Below are 20,667 nucleotides of genomic sequence, written 5' to 3' on the forward strand. Positions count from 1 at the left end.
TCCCTACCGTATATAAGGTAGTGGAAATTACCACAAGATTACCATATATAGCTCTCTGTCGTAAATAAGTCAGTGAGATCGCCCATGGTGGCACACACACACTGAAAAATGTGGTATTACTAAAATGTTGGATCCGAGGTCTCTCTAGTGATTACACGAAAAATCTAAACAAAGATAAGGGATTCTGGACATCGGGGCCACGAATAGAACAAGGGAATTATGCTCACCAAAATACCACCAACCACGCCTACCACCCACGCATACCAAATATGCATGCCTGGGTGCTGAAATAATGCATGTCCACTGTATTATTGTTGTACAGGGCCCAATCTGAATACGAGGAGTGATTATTGCTAAGTTATTTTTCGGCGGTAATAAAATACCGTCACGCCCCAAATCTCCACAAAATACCCTACAGCTCACACTGAAGCAGCTATTTCCCATTAGATAAACGGCCCTCTGACCTGGAGAGGCAGAAAGGTCTTCTCGTCTAATGGGAACTAGTCTACTCACACTGAAGCATTTATTTCCCATTATAAAAATGACCCTCCGACCTGGAGAGGCATAAAGGTACCCTCCTCTAATGGGAGCCAGCCTACTCACACTGAAGCAGCTGTTCCCCATTAGAGAAAAGACCCTCCGACCTGGAGAGGCATAAAGGTACCCTCCTCTAATGGGAGCTAGCCTACTCACCCTGAAGTAGCTATTTCCCATTAGAGAAACGGCCCTCCGACTTGCAGAGGCAGTAAGGTCCCCTTGTCTAATGGGATCTAGCCTACTCACACTGAAGCAGCTATTTCCCATTAGAGAAACGGTGCTCCGACCACCAGAGTCAGAAAGGTCCTCTCGTCTAATGGGAACTAGCCGACTCACACTGAGGCAGCTGTTTCGCATTGGAGAACCGGCCCCCGACCTGGAGAGGCAGAAGGGTCATATCATCTAACGGGAACTAGCCTACTTAAACTGAAGCATCTATTTCCCATTAGAGAAACAGCCCTCCGACCTGGAGAGGCAGACATGTCCCCTTGTCTAATGGGATCTAACCTACTCACACTGATGCAGCTTTTTCACATTAGAGAAAAGGCCCTCTGACCTGGGGAGGCAGAAAGGTCCTCTCGTCTAAAGGGAACTAGCCTATCCAAACTGAAGAAGCTATTTCCCATTAGAGAAAAGGCCCTCCGACCTGGGGAGGCAGAAAGATCCTCTCATCTAATGGGAACTAGCATACTCACAGTGAAGCATCTATTTCCTATTGGACAAACGGCCCACCGACCTGGAGAGGCAGAAAGGTCCCCTTGTCTAATGGGATCTAGCCTACTCACACTGAAGCAGCTATTTCCCATTAGAGAAACAGCCCTCCGACCTGCAGAGGCAGAAAGTTCCTCTCGTCTAATGGGAACTAACCTACTCGCACTGAAGCATCTATTTCCCATTTCCCATTGGAGAACCCGCTCTCCGACCTGGAGAGGCAGAAAGGTCCCCTCGTCTAATGGGAACTAGCCTACTCAAACTGAAGCATCTATTTCCCAATAGAGAAATGGCCCTCCGACCTGGAGAGTCAGAAAGGTCCTCTCGTCTAATGGGAACTATCCTACTCACACTGAAGCATCTATTTCCCATTAGACAAATGGCCCTCCGACCTGGAGACCCAGAAAGGTCCCCTTGTCTAATGGGAACTAGCCTACTCACACTGAAGCAGCTATTTCCCAATAGAGAAATGGCCCTCCGACCTGGAGAGGCAGAGAGGGTCCTCTTGTCTAATAGGAACTAGCCTACTCACACTGAAGCATCTATTTCCCATTTCCCATTGGAGAACCGGCCCTCCGACCTGGAGAGGCAGATAAGTCCTCTCGTCTAATGGGAACTAGCCTACTCACACTGGACCATTTCCCATTACAGAAATGGCCCTCCGACCAGGAGAGGCAGAGAGGGTCCTCTTGTCTAATGGGAACTAGCCTACTCACACTGAAGCAGCTATTTCCCATTAGAGAAACGGTGCTCCATCTACCAGAGGCAGAAAGGTCCTCTCGTCTAATGGGAACTAGCCTACTCACACTGAAGCATCTATTTCCCATTAGAGAAATAGCCCTCCGACCTGGAGAGGCAGACATGTCCCCTTGTCTAATGGGATCTAGCCTACTCACACTGCTGCAGATGTTTCCCATTAGAGAAAAGGCCCTCCGACCTGGAGAGGCAGAAAGGTCCTCTCGTCTAATGGGAACTAGCCTACTCCCACTGAAGCAGCTATTTCCCATTAGAGAAAAGGCCCTCCAACCTGGGGAGGCAGAAAGGTCCTCTCATATAATGGGAACTAGCCTACTCAAACTGAAGCAGCTATTTCCCACTAGAGAAACGGCCCTCCGACCTGGAGAGGCGGAAAGGTCCTCTTGTCTAATGGGAACTAGCCTACTCACACTGAAGCATCTATTTCCCATTAGAGAAACGGCCCTCCGACCTGGAGAGGCAGAAAGGTCCCCTTGTCTAATGGGATCTAGCCTACTCACATTGAAGCAGCTATTTCCCATTAGAGAAACGGCCCTCCGACCAGGAGAGGCAGAAAGGTCCTCTTGTCTAATTGGACCTAGCCTACTCACACTGAAGCATCTATTTCCCATTTCCCATTGGAGAACCGGCCCTCCGACCTGGTGAGGCAGAAAGGTCCCCTCGTCTAATGGGAACTAGCCTACTCACACTGAAGCATTTATTTCCCTTTAGAGAAACGCCCCTCCGACTTGGAGCGGCAGAAAGGTCCTCTTGTCTAATGGGAACCAGCCTACTCACACTGAAGCATCTGTTTCCCATTAGAGGAATGGCCCTCTGACCTAGAGAGGCAGAAAGGTCCTCTCGTCTAATGGGAACTATCCTACTCACACTGAAGCATCTATTTCCCATTAGAGAAATGGCCCTCCGACCTGAAGAGGCAGAAAGGTCCCCTCGTCTAATGGGAGCTATCTTACTCACACTGAAGAATTTATTTCCCCTTACAGAAATGGCACTCCGACCTGGAGAGGCAGAAAGGTCCTCTCGTCTAATTGGACCTAGCGTACTCACACTGAAGCATCTATTTCCCATTTCCCATTTGAGAACCGGCCCTCCGACCTGGAGAGGCAGAAAGGTCCCCTCGTCTAATGGAAACTAGCCTACTCACACTGAAGCATCTATTTCTCATGAGAGAAACGGCCCTCCGACCTGGAGAGGCAGAAAGATCCCCTTCTCTAATGGGAAATAGCCCGCTCACACTGAAGCAGCTAATTCCCATTAGATAAAGAGCCCTCTGACCTAGAGAGGCAGAAATATGCCCTCGTCTAATGGGAACTAGCCTACACACACTGAAGCATCTATTACCCATTACAGGAACGACACTCCAACCTGGAGAGGCAGAAAGGTTGCCTCGTTTAATGGGAAATAGCCTACTCACACTGAAGCAGCTATTTCCCATTAGAGAAAATGCCCTCCGACTTGGAGAGGCAGAAAAGTACTGTTGTCTAATGCGAACTAGCCTACTGACACTGAAGCAGCTATTTCCCATTAGAGAAAAGGCCCTCCGACCTGGGGAGGCAGAAAGGTCCTCTCGTCTGATGGGAACTAGCCTACTCACACTGAAGCAGCTATTTCCCATTAGAGAAACAGCGCTCCGACCTGGAGAGGCAGAAAGGTCCTCTCTAATGGGAACTAGCCTACTCACACTGAAGCATCTATTTCCCATTTCCCATTGGAGAACCGGCCCTCCGACCTGGAGAGGCAGAAAGGCCCCCTCATCTAATGGGAACTAGCCTACTCACACTGAAGCAGCTATTTCCCAATAGAGAAATGGCCCTCCGACCTGGAGAGTCAGAAAGGTACTCTCATCTAATGGGAACTATCCTACTCGCGCTGAAGCATCTATTTCCCATTAGAGAAATGGCCGTCCGACCTGGTGAGGCAGAAAGGTCCCCCCGTCTAATGGGAGCTAGCCTACTCACACTGAAGCATTTATTTCCCATTACAGAAATGGCCCTCCGACCTGGAGAGGCAGAGAGGGTCCTCAATGTGAAGTAGCCTACTCACACTGAAGGATCTATTTCCCATGAGAGAAATGGCCCTCCGACCTGGAGAGGCAGAAAGGTCCCCTTGTCTAATGGGAACTAGCCCGATCACACTGAAGCATCTATTTCTCATTAGATAAACGACACTCTAACCTGGAGAGGCAGAAAGGTCCCCTTGTCTAATGGGATCTAGCCTACTCGCACTGATGCAGATGTTTCCCATTAGAGAAAAGGCCCTCCGACCTGGAGAGGCTCAAAGGTCCTTTCGTCTAATGGGAACTAGTCTACTCACACTGAAGCAGCTATTTCCCATTAGAGAAAAGGCCCTCCGACCTGGTGAGGCAGAAAGGTCCTCTCGTCTAATGGGAAGTAGCCTACTCAAACTGAAGCAGCTATTTCCCATTGGAGAACCGGCCCTCCGACCTGAAGAGGCAGAAAGGTCCCCTCGTCTAATGGGAACTAGCCTACTCACACTGAAGTATTTATTTCCCTTTAGAGAAACGCCCCTCTGACCTGGAGCGGCAGAAAGGTCCTCTTGTCTAATGGGAACCAGCCCACTCACACTGAAGCATCTGTTTCCCATTAGAGAAACGGCCCTCCGACCTAGAGAGGCAGAAAGGTCCTCTCGTCTAATGGGAACTAGCCTATTCACACTGAAGCAGCTATTTCCCATTAGAGAAACGGCCATCCCACCTGGAGAGGCAGAAAGGTCCTCTCATCTAATGGGAACTAGCCTACTCACACTGAAGCAGCTATTTCCCATTAGAGAAACGTCCCTCTGACCTGGAGTGGCAGAAAGGTCCCCTTGTCTAATGGGAACTAGCCTACTCACACTGAAGCAGCTATTTCCCATGAGGGAAACGGCCCTCCAACCTGGAGAGGCAGAAAGGTCCTGTCGTCTAATGGGAACTAGCCTACTCACACTGAAGCATTTATTTCCCTTTAGAGAAATGCCCCTCCGACCTGGAGCGGCAGAAAGGTCCTCTTGTCTAATGGGAACCAGCCTACTCACACTGATGCAGCTATTTCCCATTAGAGAAAAGGCCCTCCGACCTGGAGAGGCAGAAAGGTCCTCTCGTCTAATGGGAACTATCCTACTCACACTGAAGCATTTATTTCCCATTACAGAAATGGCCCTCCGACCTGGAGAGGCAGAGAGGGTCCTCTTGTCTAATGGGAACTAGCCTACTCACAATGAAGCATCTATTTCTCATGAGAGAAACGGCCCTCCGACCTGGAGAGGCAGAAAGGTCCCCTTGTCTAATGGGAAATAGCCTGCTCACACTGAAGCAGCTATTTCCCATTAGATAAACGGCCCTCTGACCTGGAGAGGCAGAAAGGTCTTCTCGTCTAATGGGAACTAGTCTACTCACACTGAAGCATTTATTTCCCATTATAAAAATGACCCTCCGACCTGGAGAGGCATAAAGGTACCCTCCTCTAATGGGAGCCAGCCTACTCACACTGAAACAGCTGTTCCCCATTAGAGAAAAGACCCTCCGACCTGGAGAGGCATAAAGTTACCCTCCTCTAATGGGAGCTAGCATACTCACCCTGAAGTAGCTATTTCCCATTAGAGAAACGGCCCTCCGACCTGCAGAGGCAGTAAGGTCCCCTTGTCTAATGGGATCTAGCCTACTCACACTGAAGCAGCTATTTCCCATTAGAGAAAGGGTGCTCCGACCAACAGAGTCAGAAAGGTCCTCTCGTCTAATGGGAACTAGCCGACTCACACTGAGGCAGCTGTTTCGCATTGGAGAACCGGCCCCCGACCTGGAGAGGCAGAAGGGTCATATCATCTAACGGGAACTAGCATACTTAAACTGAAGCATCTATTTCCCATTAGAGAAACAGCCCTCCGACCTGGAGAGGCAGACATGTCCCCTTGTCTAATGGGATCTAGCCTACTCACACTGATGCAGCTTTTTCCCATTACAGAAAAGGCCCTCTGATCTGGGGAGGCAGAAAGGTCCTCTCGTCTAAAGGGAACTAGCCGATCCAAACTGAAGAAGCTATTTCCCATTAGAGAAAAGGCCCTCCGACCTGGGGAGGCAGAAAGATCCTCTCATCTAATGGGAACTAGCATACTCACACTGAAGCATCTATTTCCCATTTCCCATTGGAGAACCCGCTCTCCGACCTGGAGAGGCAGAAAGGTCCCCTCGTCTAATGGGAACTAGCCTACTCAAACTGAAGCATCTATTTCCCAATAGAGAAATGGCCCTCCGACCTGGAGAGTCAGAAAGGTCCTCTAGTCTAATGGGAACTATCCTACTCACACTGAAGCATCTATTTCCCATTAGACAAACGGCCCTCCGACCGGGAGAGGCAGAAAGGTCCCCTTGTCTAATGGGAACTAGCCTACTCACACTGAAGCAGCTATTTCCCAATAGAGAAATGGCCCTCCGACCTGGAGAGGCAGAGAGGGTCTTCTTGTCTAATGGGAACTAGCCTACTCACACTGAAGCATCTATTTCCTATTTCCCATTGGAGAACCGGCCCTCCGACCTGGAGAGGCAGATAGGTCCTCTCGTCTAATGGGAACTAGCCTACTCACACTGAACCATTTCCCATTACAGAAATGGCCCTCCGACCAGGAGAGGCAGAGAGGGTCCTCTTGTCTAATGGGAACTAGCCTACTCACACTGAAGCAGCTATTTCCCATTAGAGAAACGGTGCTCCGACTACCAGAGGCAGAAAGGTCCTCTCGTCTAATGGGAACTAGCCTACTCACACTGAAGCATCTATTTCCCATTAGAGAAATAGCCCTCCGACCTGGAGAGGCAGACATGTCCCCTTGTCTAATGGGATCTAGCCTACTCACACTGATGCCGCTTTTTCCTATTAGACAAAAGGCCCTCTGACCCTGAGAGGCAGAAAGGTCCTCTCGTCTAATGGGAACTAGCCTACTCACACTGAAGCAGCTATTTCCCTTTAGAGAAAAGGCCCTCCGACCAGGGGAGGCAGAAAGGGCCTCTCGTCTAAGGGGAACTAGCCTATCCAAACCGAAGCAGCTATTTCCCATTAGAGAAAAGGCCCTCCGACCTGGGGAGGTAGAAAGGTCCTCTCGTCTAATGGGAACTAGCCTACTCACACTGAAGCATCTATTTCCCATTTCCCATTGGAGAACCAGCCCTCCGACCTGGAGAGGCAGAAAGGTCCCCTCGTCTAATGGGAACTAGCCTACTCACACTGAAGCAGCTATTTCCCAATAGAGAAATGGCCCTCCGACCTGGAGAGTCAGAAAGGTACTCTCGTTTAATGGGAACTGGCCCGCTCACACTGAAGCAGATATTTACCATTAGATAAACGACACTCCAACCTGAGAGGCAGAAAGGTCCTCTCGTCTAATGGGAACTAGCCTACTCACACTGAAGCATCTGTTTCCCATTAGGGAAATGGCCCTCCGACCCGGGGATGCAGAAAGGTCCCCTTGTCTAATGGGATCAAGCCTACTCACACTGAAGCAGCTATTTCCCATTAGAGAAACAGCCCTCCGACCAGGAGAGGCAGAAAGGTCCTCTCGTCTAATTGGACCTAGCCTACTCACACTGAAGCATCTATTTCCCATTTCCCATTGGAGAACCGGCCCTCCGACCTGGAGAGGCAGAAAGGTCCCCTTGTCTAATGGGAACTAGCCTACTCACACTGAAGCATCTGTTTCCCATTAGAGAAACAGCCTTCCGACCTAGAGAGGCAGAAAGGTCCTCTCGTCTAATGGGAACTAGCCTACTCACACTGAAGCAGCTATTTCCCATTAGAGAAACGGCCATCCCACCTGGAGAGGCATAAAGGTCCTCTCGTCTAATGGGAACTAGCCTACTCACACTGAAGCAGCTATTTCCCATCAGAGAAACGTCCCTCCGACCTGGAGAGGCAGAAAGGTCCTCTCGTCTAATGGAACTAGCCTACTCACACTGAATCATCTATTTCCCATTAGAGAAACGGCCCTCCGACCTGGATAGGCAGAAAGGTTCCCTTGTCTAATGGAATCTAGCCTACTCACACCGAAGCAGCTATTTCCCATTAGAGAAACGGCTCTCCGACCTGGAGAGGAAGAAAGGTCATCTTGTCTAATGGGAACTACGCAACTCACACTGAAGCAGCTATTTCCCATTAGAGAAACGGCCCTCTGACCTGGAGAGGCAGAAAGGTCCCATGTCTAATGGGATCTAGCCTACTCAAACTGAAGCAGCTATTTCCCATTAGAGAAACGGCCCTCCGACCAGGAGAGGCAGAAAGGTCCCCTTGTTTTATGGGATCTAGCCTACTCACACTGAAGCAGCTATTTCCCATTAGAGAAACGGCCCTCTGACCAGGAGAGGCAGAAAGGTCCTCTCGTCTAATTGGACCTAGCCTACTCACACTGAAGCATCTATTTCCCATTTCCCACTGGAGAACCGGCCCTCCGACCTGGAGAGGCAGAAAGGTCCTCTTGTCTAATGGGAACCAGCCTACTCACACTGAAGCATCTGTTTCCCATTAGAGAAACGGCCCTCCGACCTAGAGAGGCAGAAAGGTCCTCTCGTCTAATGGGAACTAGCCTACTCACACTGAAGCAGCTATTTCCCATTAGAGAAACGGCCATCCCACCTGGAGAGGCAGAAAGGTCCTCTTGTCTAATGGGAACTAGCCTACTCACACTGAAGCAGCTATTTCCCATCAGAGAAACGTCCCTCCGACCTGGAGAGGCAGAACGATCCCCTCGTCTAATGGGAGCTAGCCTATTCACACTGAAGCAGCTATTTCCCATTAGAGAAACAGCCCTCCGACCTGGAGAGGCAGAATGGTCCTCTCGTCTAATGGGAACTAGCCTACTCACACTGAAGCATCTATTGCCCATTAGAGAAACGGCCCTCCGACCTGAATAGGCAGAAATGTCCCCTTGTCTAATCGAATATAGCCTACTCACACTGAAGCAGCTATTTCCCATTTCCCATTGGAGAACCGGCCCTCCGACCTGGAGAGGCAGAAAGGTCCTCTCATCTAATGGGAACTATCCTACTCACACTGAAGCATTTATTTCCCATTACAGAAATGGCCCTCTGACCTGGAGAGGCAGAGAGGGTCCTCTTGTCTAATGGGAACTAGCCTACTCACACTGAAGCATCTATTTCTCATGAGAGAAACGGCCCTCCGACCTGGAGAGGCAGAAAGGTCCCCTTGTCTAATGGGAAATAGCCTGCTCACACTCAAGCATTTATTTCCCATTATAAAAATGACCCTCCGACCTGGAGAGGCATAAAGGTACCCTCCTCTAATGGGAGCCAGCCTACTCACACTGAAGCAGCTGTTCCCCATTAGAGAAATGACCCTCCGACCTGGAGAGGCATAAAGGTACCCTCCTCTAATGGGAGCTAGCCTACTCACCCTGAAGTAGCTATTTCCCATTAGAGAAACGGCCCTCCGACCTGCAGAGGCAGTAAGGTCCCCTTGTCTAATGGGATCTAGCCTACTCACACTGAAGCAGCTATTTCCCATTAGAGAAACGGTGCTCCGACCACCAGAGTCAGAAAGGTCCTCTCGTCTAATGGGAACTAGCCGACTCACACTGAGGCAGCTGTTTCGCATTGGAGAACCGGCCCCCGACCTGGAGAGGCAGAAGGGTCATATCATCTAACGGGAACTAGCCTACTTAAACTGAAGCATCTATTTCCCATTCGAGAAACAGCCCTCCGACCTGGAGAGGCAGACATGTCCCCTTGTCTAATGGGATCTAGCCTACTCACACTGATGCAGCTTTTTCACATTAGAGAAAAGGCCCTCTGACCTGGGGAGGCAGAAAGGTCCTCTCGTCTAAAGGGAACTAGCCTATCCAAACTGAAGAAGCTATTTCCCATTAGAGAAAAGGCCCTCCGACCTGGGGAGGCAGAAAGATCCTCTCATCTAATGGGAACTAGCATACTCACACTGAAGCATCTATTTCCCATTGGACAAACGGCCCTCCGACCTGGAGAGGCAGAAAGGTCCCCTTGTCTAATGGGATCTAGCCTACTCACACTGAAGCAGCTATTTCCCATTAGACAAACGGCCCTCCGACCTGCAGAGGCAGAAAGTTCCTCTCGTCTAATGGGAACTAACCTACTCGCACTGAAGCATCTATTTCCCATTTCCCATTGGAGAACCCGCTCTCCGACCTGGAGAGGCAGAAAGGTCCCCTCGTCTAATGGGAACTAGCCTACTCAAACTGAAGCATCTATTTCCCAATAGAGAAATGGCCCTCCGACCTGGAGAGTCAGAAAGGTCCTCTCGTCTAATGGGAACTATCCTACTCACACTGAAGCATCTATTTCCCATTAGACAAACGGCCCTCCGACCTGGAGAGGCAGAAAGGTCCCCTTGTCTAATGGGAACTAGGCTACTCACACTGAAGCAGCTATTTCCCAATAGAGAAATGGCCCTCCGACCTGGAGAGGCAGAGACGGTCCTCTTGTCTAATGGGAACTAGCCTACTCACACTGAAGCATCTATTTCCTATTTCCCATTGGAGAACCGGCCCTCTGACCTGGAGAGGCAGATAGGTCCTCTCGTCTAATGGAAACTAGCCTACTCACACTGAACCATTTCCCATTACAGAAATGGCCCTCCGACCAGGAGAGGCAGAGAGGGTCCTCTTGTCTAATGGGAACTAGCCTACTCACACTGCTGCAGATGTTTCCCATTAGAGAAACGGTGCTCCGTCTACCAGAGGCAGAAAGGTCCTCTCGTCTAATGGGAACTAGCCTACTCACACTGAAGCATCTATTTCCCATTAGAGAAATAGCCCTCCGACCTGGAGAGGCAGACATGTCCCCTTGTCTAATGGGATCTAGCCTACTCACACTGCTGCAGATGTTTCCCATTAGAGAAAAGGCCCTCCGACCTGGAGAGGCAGAAAGGTCCTCTCGTCTAATGGGAACTAGCCTACTCCCACTGAAGCAGCTATTTCCCATTAGAGAAAAGGCCCTCCAACCTGGGGAGGCAGAAAGGTCCTCTCATATAATGGGAACTAGCCTACTCAAACTGAAGCAGCTATTTCCCATTAGAGAAACGGCCCTCCGACCTGGAGAGGCAGAAAGGTCCTCTTGTCTAATGGGAACTAGCCTACTCACACTGAAGCATCTATTTCCCATTAGAGAAACGGCCCTCCGACCAGGAGAGGCAGAAAGGTCCTCTCGTCTAATTGGACCTTGCCTACTCACACTGAAGCATCTATTTCCCATTTCCCATCGGAGAACCGGCCCTCCGACCTGGTGAGGCAGAAAGGTCCCCTCGTCTAATGGGAACTAGCCTACTCACACTGAAGCATTTATTTCCCTTTAGAGAAACGCCCCTCCGACCTGGAGCGGCAGAAAGGTCCTCTTGTCTAATGGGAACCATCCTACTCACACTGAAGCATCTGTTTCCCATTAGAGAAACGGTGCTCCGACCACCAGAGTCAGAAAGGTCCTCTCGTCTAATGGGAACTAGCCGACTCACACTGAGGCAGCTGTTTCGCATTGGAGAACCGGCCCCCGACCTGGAGAGGCAGAAGGGTCATATCATCTAACGGGAACTAGCCTACTTAAAATGAAGCATCTATTTCCCATTAGAGAAACAGCCCTCCGACCTGGAGAGGCAGACATGTCCCCTTGTCTAATGGGATCTAGCCTACTCACACTGATGCAGCTTTTTCACATTAGAGAAAAGGCCCTCTGACCTGGGGAGGCAGAAAGGTCCTCTCGTCTAAAGGGAACTAGCCTATCCAAACTGAAGAAGCTATTTCCCATTAGAGAAAAGGCCCTCCGACCTGGGGAGGCAGAAAGATCCTCTCATCTAATGGGAACTAGCATACTCACACTGAAGCATCTATTTCCCATTGGACAAACGGCCCTCCGACCTGGAGAGGCAGAAAGGTCCCCTTGTCTAATGGTATCTAGCCTACTCACACTGAAGCAGCTATTTCCCATTAGAGAAACAGCCCTCCGACCTGCAGAGGCAGAAAGTTCCTCTCGTCTAATGGGAACTAACCTACTCGCACTGAAGCATCTATTTCCCATTTCCCATTGGAGAATCCGCTCTCCGACCTGGAGAGGCAGAAAGGTCCCCTCGTCTAATGGGAACTATCCTACTCACACTGAAGCATCTATTTCCCATTAGAGAAATGGCCCTCCGACCTGAAGAGGCAGAAAGGTCCCCTCGTCTAATGGGAGCTAGCTTACTCGCACTGAAGCATTTATTTCCCCTTACAGAAATGGCCCTCCGACCTGGAGAGGCAGAGAGGGTCCTCTTGTCTAATGGAAACTAGCCTACTCACACTGAAGCATCTATTTCTCATGAGAGAAACGGCCCTCCGACCTGGAGAGGTAGAAAGATCCCCTTCTCTAATGGGAAATAGCCCGCTCACACTGAAGCAGCTAATTCCCATTAGATAAACAGCCCTCTGACCTAGAGAGGCAGAAATATGCCCTCGTCTAATGGGAACTAGCCTACACACACTGAAGCATCTATTACCCATTACAGGAACGACACTCCAACCTGGAGAGGAAGAAAGGTTGCCAACTAGCCTACTCACACTGAAGCAGCTATTTCCCATTAGAGAAATGGCCCTCCGACCTGAAGAGGCAGAAAGGTCCCCTCGTCTAATGGGAGCTAGCTTACTCGCACTGAAGCATTTATTTCCCCTTACAGAAATGGCCCTCCGACCTGGAGAGGCAGAGAGGGTCCTCTTGTCTAATGGAAACTAGCCTACTCACACTGAAGCATCTATTTCTCATGAGAGAAACGGCCCTCCGACCTGGAGAGGCAGAAAGATCCCCTTCTCTAATGGGAAATAGCCCGCTAACACTGAAGCAGCTATTTCCCATTAGAGAAAAGGCCCTCTGACCTGGGGAGGCAGAAAGGTCCTCTCGTCTAATGGGAACTAGCCTACTCACACTGAAGCATCTATTTCCCATTTCCCATTGGAGAACCGGCCCTCCGACCTGGAGAGGCAGAAAGGCCCCCTCATCTAATGAGAACTAGCCTACTCACACTGAAGCAGCTATTTCCCAATAGAGAAATGGCCCTCCGACCTGGAGAGTCAGAAAGGTACTCTCATCTAATGGGAACTATCCTACTCGCACTGAAGCATCTATTTCCCATTAGAGAAATGGCCGTCCGACCTGGTGAGGCAGAAAGGTCCCCTCGTCTAATGGGAGCTAGCCTACTCACACTGAAGCATTTATTTCCCATGAGAGAAATGGCCCTCCGACCTGGAGAGGCAGAAAGGTCCCCTTGTCTAATGGGAACTAGCCCGATCACACTGAAGCATCTATTTCTCATTAGATAAACGACACTCTAACCTGGAGAGGCAGAAAGGTCCCCTTGTCTAATGGGATCTAGCCTACTCGCACTGATGCAGCTGTTTCCCATTAGAGAAAAGGCCCTCCGACCTGGAGAGGCTCAAAGGTCCTCTCGTCTAATGGGAACTAGTCTACTCACACTGAAGCAGCTATTTCCCATTAGAGAAAAGGCCCTCCGACCTGGTGAGGCAGAAAGGTCCTCTCGTCTAATGGGAAGTAGCCTACTCAAACTGAAGCAGCTATTTCCCATTGGAGAACCGGCCCTCCGACCTGGAGAGGCAGAAAGGTCCCCTCGTCTAATGGGAACTAGCCTACTCACACTGAAGTATTTATTTCCCTTTAAAGAAACGCCCCTCTGACCTGGAGCGGCAGAAAGGTCCTCTTGTCTAATGGGAACCAGCCCACTCACACTGAAGCATCTGTTTCCCATTAGAGAAACGGCCCTCCGACCTAGAGAGGCAGAAAGGTCCTCTCGTCTAATGGGAACTAGCCTATTCACACTGAAGCAGCTATTTCCCATTAGAGAAACGGCCATCCCACCTGGAGAGGCAGAAAGGTCCTCTCATCTAATGGGAACTAGCCTACTCACACTGAAGCAGCTATTTCCCATTAGAGAAACGTCCCTCTGACCTGGAGTGGCAGAAAGGTCCCCTTGTCTAATGGGAACTAGCCTACTCACACTGAAGCAGCTATTTCCCATGAGAGAAACGGCCCTCCAACCTGGAGAGGCAGAAAGGTCCTGTCGTCTAATGGGAACTAGCCTACTCACACTGAAGCATTTATTTCCCTTTAGAGAAATGCCCCTCCGACCTGGAGCGGCAGAAAGGTCCTCTTGTCTAATGGGAACCAGCCTACTCACACTGATGCAGCTATTTCCCATTAGAGAAAAGGCCCTCCGACCTGGAGAGGCAGAAAGGTCCTCTCGTCTAATGGGAACTATCCTACTCACACTGAAGCATTTATTTCCCATTACAGAAATGACCCTCCGACCTGGAGAGGCATAAAGGTACCCTCCTCTAATGGGAGCCAGCCTACTCACACTGAAACAGCTGTTCCCCATTAGAGAAAAGACCCTCCGACCTGCAGAGGCAGTAAGGTCCCCTTGTCTAATGGGATCTAGCCTACTCACACTGAAGCAGCTATTTCCCATTAGAGAAACGGTGCTCCGACCACCAGAGTCAGAAAGGTCCTCTCGTCTAATGGGAACTAGCCGACTCACACTGAGGCAGCTGTTTCGCATTGGAGAACCGGCCCCCGACCTGGAGAGGCAGAAGGGTCATATCATCTAACGGGAACTAGCCTACTTAAACTGAAGCATCTATTTCCCATTAGAGAAACAGCCCTCCGACCTGGAGAGGCAGACATGTCCCCTTGTCTAATGGGATCTAGCCTACTCACACTGATGCAGCTTTTTCACATTAGAGAAAAGGCCCTCTGACCTGGGGAGGCAGAAAGGTCCTCTCGTCTAAAGGGAACTAGCCTATCCAAACTGAAGAAGCTATTTCCCATTAGAGAAAAGGCCCTCCGACCTGGGGAGGCAGAAAGATCCTCTCATCTAATGGGAACTAGCATACTCACACTGAAGCATCTATTTCCCATTGGACAAACGGCCCTCCGACCTGGAGAGGCAGAAAGGTCCCCTTGTCTAATGGGATCTAGCCTACTCACACTGAAGCAGCTATTTCCCATTAGAGAAACAGCCCTCCGACCTGCAGAGGCAGAAAGTTCCTCTCGTCTAATGGGAACTAACCTACTCGCACTGAAGCATCTATTTCCCATTTCCCATTGGAGAACCCGCTCTCCGACCTGGAGAGGCAGAAAGGTCCCCTCGTCTAATGGGAACTAGCCTACTCAAACTGAAGCATCTATTTCCCAATAGAGAAATGGCCCTCCGACCTGGAGAGTCAGAAAGGTCCTCTCGTCTAATGGGAACTATCCTACTCACACTGAAGCATCTATTTCCCATTAGACAAACGGCCCTCCGACCTGGAGAGGCAGAAAGGTCCCCTTGTCTAATGGGAACTAGCCTACTCACACTGAAGCAGCTATTTCCCAATAGAGAAATGGCCCTCCGACCTGGAGAGGCAGAGACGGTCCTCTTGTCTAATGGGAACTAGCCTACTCACACTGAAGCATCTATTTCCTATTTCCCATTGGAGAACCGACCCTCTGACCTGGAGAGGCAGATAGGTCCTCTCGTCTAATGGGAACTAGCCTACTCACACTGAACCATTTCCCATTACAGAAATGGCCCTCCGACCAGGAGAGGCAGAGAGGGTCCTCTTGTCTAATGGGAACTAGCCGACTCACACTGAGGCAGCTGTTTCGCATTGGAGAACCGGCCCCCGACCTGGAGAGGCAGAAGGGTCATATCATCTAACGGGAACTAGCCTACTTAAACTGAAGCATCTATTTCCCATTAGAGAAACAGCCCTCCGACCTGGAGAGGCAGACATGTCCCCTTGTCTAATGGGATCTAGCCTACTCACACTGATGCAGCTTTTTCACATTAGAGAAAAGGCCCTCTGACCTGGGGAGGCAGAAAGGTCCTCTCGTCTAAAGGGAACTAGCCTATCCAAACTGAAGAAGCTATTTCCCATTAGAGAAAAGGCCCTCCGACCTGGGGAGGCAGAAAGATCCTCTCATCTAATGGGAACTAGCATACTCACACTGAAGCATCTATTTCCCATTGGACAAACGGCCCTCCGACCTGGAGAGGCAGAAAGGTCCCCTTGTCTAATGGGATCTAGCCTACTCACACTGAAGCAGCTATTTCCCATTAGAGAAACAGCCCTCCGACCTGCAGAGGCAGAAAGTTCCTCTCGTCTAATGGGAACTAACCTACTCGCACTGAAGCATCTATTTCCCATTTCCCATTGGAGAACCCGCTCTCCGACCTGGAGAGGCAGAAAGGTCCCCTCGTCTAATGGGAACTAGCCTACTCAAACTGAAGCATCTATTTCCCAATAGAGAAATGGCCCTCCGACCTGGAGAGTCAGAAAGGTCCTCTCGTCTAATGGGAACTATCCTACTCACACTGAAGCATCTATTTCCCATTAGACAAACGGCCCTCCGACCTGGAGAGGCAGAAAGGTCCCCTTGTCTAATGGGAACTAGCCTACTCACACTGAAGCAGCTATTTCCCAATAGAGAAATGGCCCTCCGACCTGGAGAGGCAGAGACGGTCCTCTTGTCTAATGGGAACTAGCCTACTCACACTGAAGCATCTATTTCCTATTTCCCATTGGAGAACCGGCCCTCTTACCTGGAGAGGCAGATAGGTCCTCTCGTCTAATGGGAACTAGCCTACTCACACTGAACCATTTCCCATTACAGAAATGGCCCTCCGACCAGGAGAGGCAGAGAGGGTCCTCTTGTCTAATGGGAACTAGCCTACTCACACTGCTGCAGCTGTTTCCCATTAGAGAAACGGTGCTCCGTCTACCAGAGGCAGAAAGGTCCTCTTGTCTAATGGGAACTAGCCTACTCACACTGAAGCATCTATTTCCCATTAGAGAAATAGCCCTCCGACCTGGAGAGGCAGACATGTCCCCTTGTCTAATGGGATCTAGCCTACTCACACTGCTGCAGATGTTTCCCATTAGAGAAAAGGCCCTCCGACCTGGAGAGGCAGAAAGGTCCTCTCGTCTAATGGGAACTAGCCTACTCCCACTGAAGCAGCTATTTCCCATTAGAGAAAAGGCCCTCCAACCTGGGGAGGCAGAAAGGTCCTCTCATATAATGGGAACTAGCCTACTCAAACTGAAGCAGCTATTTCCCTTTAGAGAAACGGCCCTCCGACTTGGAGAGGCAGAAAGGTCCTCTTGTCTAATGGGAACTAGCCTACTCACACTGAAGCATCTATTTCCCATTAGAGAAACGGCCCTCCGACCTGGAGAGGCAGAAAGGTCCCCTTGTCTAATGGGATCTAGCCTACTCACATTGAAGCAGCTATTTCCCATTAGAGAAACGGCCCTCCGACCAGGAGAGGCAGAAAGGTCCTCTTGTCTAATTGGACCTAGCCTACCCACACTGAAGCATCTATTTCCCATTTCCCATTGGAGAACCGGCCCTCCGACCTGGTGAGGCAGAAAGGTCCCCTCGTCTAATGGGAACTAGCCTACTCACACTGAAGCATTTATTTCCCTTTAGAGAAACGCCCCTCCGACCTGGAGCGGCAGAAAGGTCCTCTTGTCTAATGGGAACCATCCTACTCACACTGAAGCATCTGTTTCCCATTAGAGAAATGGCCCTCTGACCTAGAGAGGCAGAAAGGTCCTCTCGTCTAATGGGAACTATCCTACTCACACTGAAGCATCTATTTCCCCTTACAGAAATGGCCCTCCGACCTAGAGAGGCAGAGAGGGTCCTCTTGTCTAATGGAAACTAGCCTACTCACACTGAAGCATCTATTTCTCATGAGAGAAACAGCCCTCCGACCTGGAGAGGCAGAAAGATCCCCTTCTCTAATGGGAAATAGCCCGCTCACACTGAAGCAGCTAATTCCCATTAGATAAACAGCCCTCTGACCTAGAGAGGCAGAAATATGCCCTCGTCTAATGGGAACTAGCCTACACACACTGAAGCATCTATTACCCATTACAGGAACGACACTCCAACCTGGAGAGGCAGAAAGGTTGCCTCGTTTAATGGGAACTAGCCTACTCACACTGAAGCAGCTATTTCCCATTAGAGAAAATGCCCTCCGACTTGGAGAGACAGAAAGGTACTGTCGTCTAATGCGAACTAGCCTACTGACACTGAAGCAGCTATTTCCCATTAGAGAAAAGGCCCTCTGACCTGGGGAGGCAGAAAGGTCCTCTCGTCTAATGGGAACTAGCCTACTCACACTGAAGCATCTATTTCCCATTTCCCATTGGAGAACCGGCCCTCCGACCTGGAGAGGCATAAAGGCCCCCTCATCTAATGGGAACTAGCCTACTCACACTGAAGCAGCTATTTCCCAATAGAGAAATGGCCCTCCGACCTGGAGAGTCAGAAAGGTACTCTCATCTAATGGGAACTATCCTACTCGCACTGAAGCATCTATTTCCCATTAGAGAAATGGCCGTCCGACCTGGTGAGGCAGAAAGGTCCCCTCGTCTAATGGGAGCTAGCCTACTCACACTGAAGCATTTATTTCCCATTACAGAAATGGCCCTCCGACCTGGAGAGGCAGAGAGGGTCCTCAATGTGAACTAGCCTACTCACACTGAAGGATCTATTTCCCATGAGAGAAATGGCCCTCCGACCTGGAGAGGCAGAAAGGTCCCCTTGTCTAATGGGAACTAGCCCGATCACACTGAAGCATCTATTTCTCATTAGATAAACGACACTCTAACCTGGAGAGGCAGAAAGGTCCCCTTGTCTAATGGGATCTAGCCTACTCGCACTGATGCAGCTGTTTCCCATTAGAGAAAAGGCCCTCCAACCTGGAGAGGCTCAAAGGTCCTCTCGTCTAATGGGAGCTAGTCTACTCACACTGAAGCAGCTATTTCCCATTAGAGAAAAGGCCCTCCGACCTGGTGAGGCAGAAAGGTCCTCTCGTCTAATGGGAAGTAGCCTACTCAAACTGAAGCAGCTATTTCCCATTGGAGAACCGGCCCTCCGACCTGGAGAGGCAGAAAGGTCCCCTCGTCTAATGGGAACTAGCCTACTCACACTGAAGTATTTATTTCCCTTTAGAGAAACGCCCCTCTGACCTGGAGCGGCAGAAAGGTCCTCTTGTCTAATGGGAACCAGCCCACTCACACTGAAGCATCTGTTTCCCATTAGAGAAACGGCCCTCCGACCTAGAGAGGCAGAAAGGTCCTCTTGTCTAATGGGAACTAGCCTATTCACACTGAAGCAGCTATTTCCCATTAGAGAAACGGCCATCCCACCTGGAGAGGCAGAAAGGTCCTCTCATCTAATAGGAACTAGCCTACTCACACTGAAGCAGCTATTTCCCATTAGAGAAACGTCCCTCTGACCTGGAGTGGCAGAAAGGTCCCCTTGTCTAATGGGAACTAGCCTACTCACACTGAAGCAGCTATTTCCCATGAGAGAAACGGCCCTCCAACCTGGAGAGGCAGAAAGGTCCTGTCGTCTAATGGGAACTAGCCTACTCACACTGAAGCATTTATTTCCCTTTAGAGAAATGCCCCTCCGACCTGGAGCGGCAGAAAGGTCCTCTTGTCTAATGGGAACCAGCCTACTCACACTGATGCAGCTATTTCCCATTAGAGAAAAGGCCCTCCGACCTGGAGAGGCAGAAAGGTCCTCTCGTCTAATGGGAACTATCCTACTCACACTGAAGCATTTATTTCCCATTACAGAAATGACCCTCCGACCTGGAGAGGCATAAAGGTACCCTCCTCTAATGGGAGCCAGCCTACTCACACTGAAACAGCTGTTCCCCATTAGAGAAAAGACCCTCCGACCTGCAGAGGCAGTAAGGTCCCCTTGTCTAATGGGATCTAGCCTACTCACACTGAAGCAGCTATTTCCCATTAGAGAAACGGTGCTCCGACCACCAGAGTCAGAAAGGTCCTCTCGTCTAATGTGAACTAGCCGACTCACACTGAGGCAGCTGTTTCGCATTGGAGAACCGGCCCCCGACCTGGAGAGGCAGAAGGGTCATATCATCTAACGGGAACTAGCCTACTTAAACTGAAGCATCTATTTCCCATTAGAGAAACAGCCCTCCGACCTGGAGAGGCAGACATGTCCCCTTGTCTAATGGGATCTAGCCTACTCATACTGATGCAGCTTTTTCCTATTAGAGAAAAGGCCCTCTGACCTGGGGAGGCAGAAAGGTCCTCTCGTCTAAAGGGAACTAGCCTATCCAAACTGAAGAAGCTATTTCCCATTAGAGAAAAGGCCCTCCGACCTGGGGAGGCAGAAAGATCCTCTCATCTAATGGGAACTAGCATACTCACACTGAAGCATCTATTTCCCATTGGACAAACGGCCCTCCGACCTGGAGAGGCAGAAAGGTCCCCTTGTCTAATGGGATCTAGCCTACTCACACTGAAGCAGCTATTTCCCATTAGAGAAACAGCCCTCCGACCTGCAGAGGCAGAAAGTTCCTCTCGTCTAATGGGAACTAACCTACTCGCACTGAAGCATCTATTTCCCATTTCCCATTGGAGAACCCGCTCTCCGACCTGGAGAGGCAGAAAGGTCCCCTCGTCTAATGGGAACTAGCCTACTCAAACTGAAGCATCTATTTCCCAATAGAGAAATGGCCCTCCGACCTGGAGAGTCAGAAAGGTCCTCTCGTCTAATGGGAACTATCCTACTCACACAGAAGCATCTATTTCCCATTAGACAAACGGCCCTCCGACCTGGAGAGGCAG

Source organism: Ambystoma mexicanum, chromosome 3p (assembly GCF_040938575.1).
Source record: "Ambystoma mexicanum isolate Mex_15411 chromosome 3p, UKY_AmexF1_1, whole genome shotgun sequence".
Lineage (NCBI taxonomy): Eukaryota > Metazoa > Chordata > Amphibia > Caudata > Ambystomatidae > Ambystoma > Ambystoma mexicanum.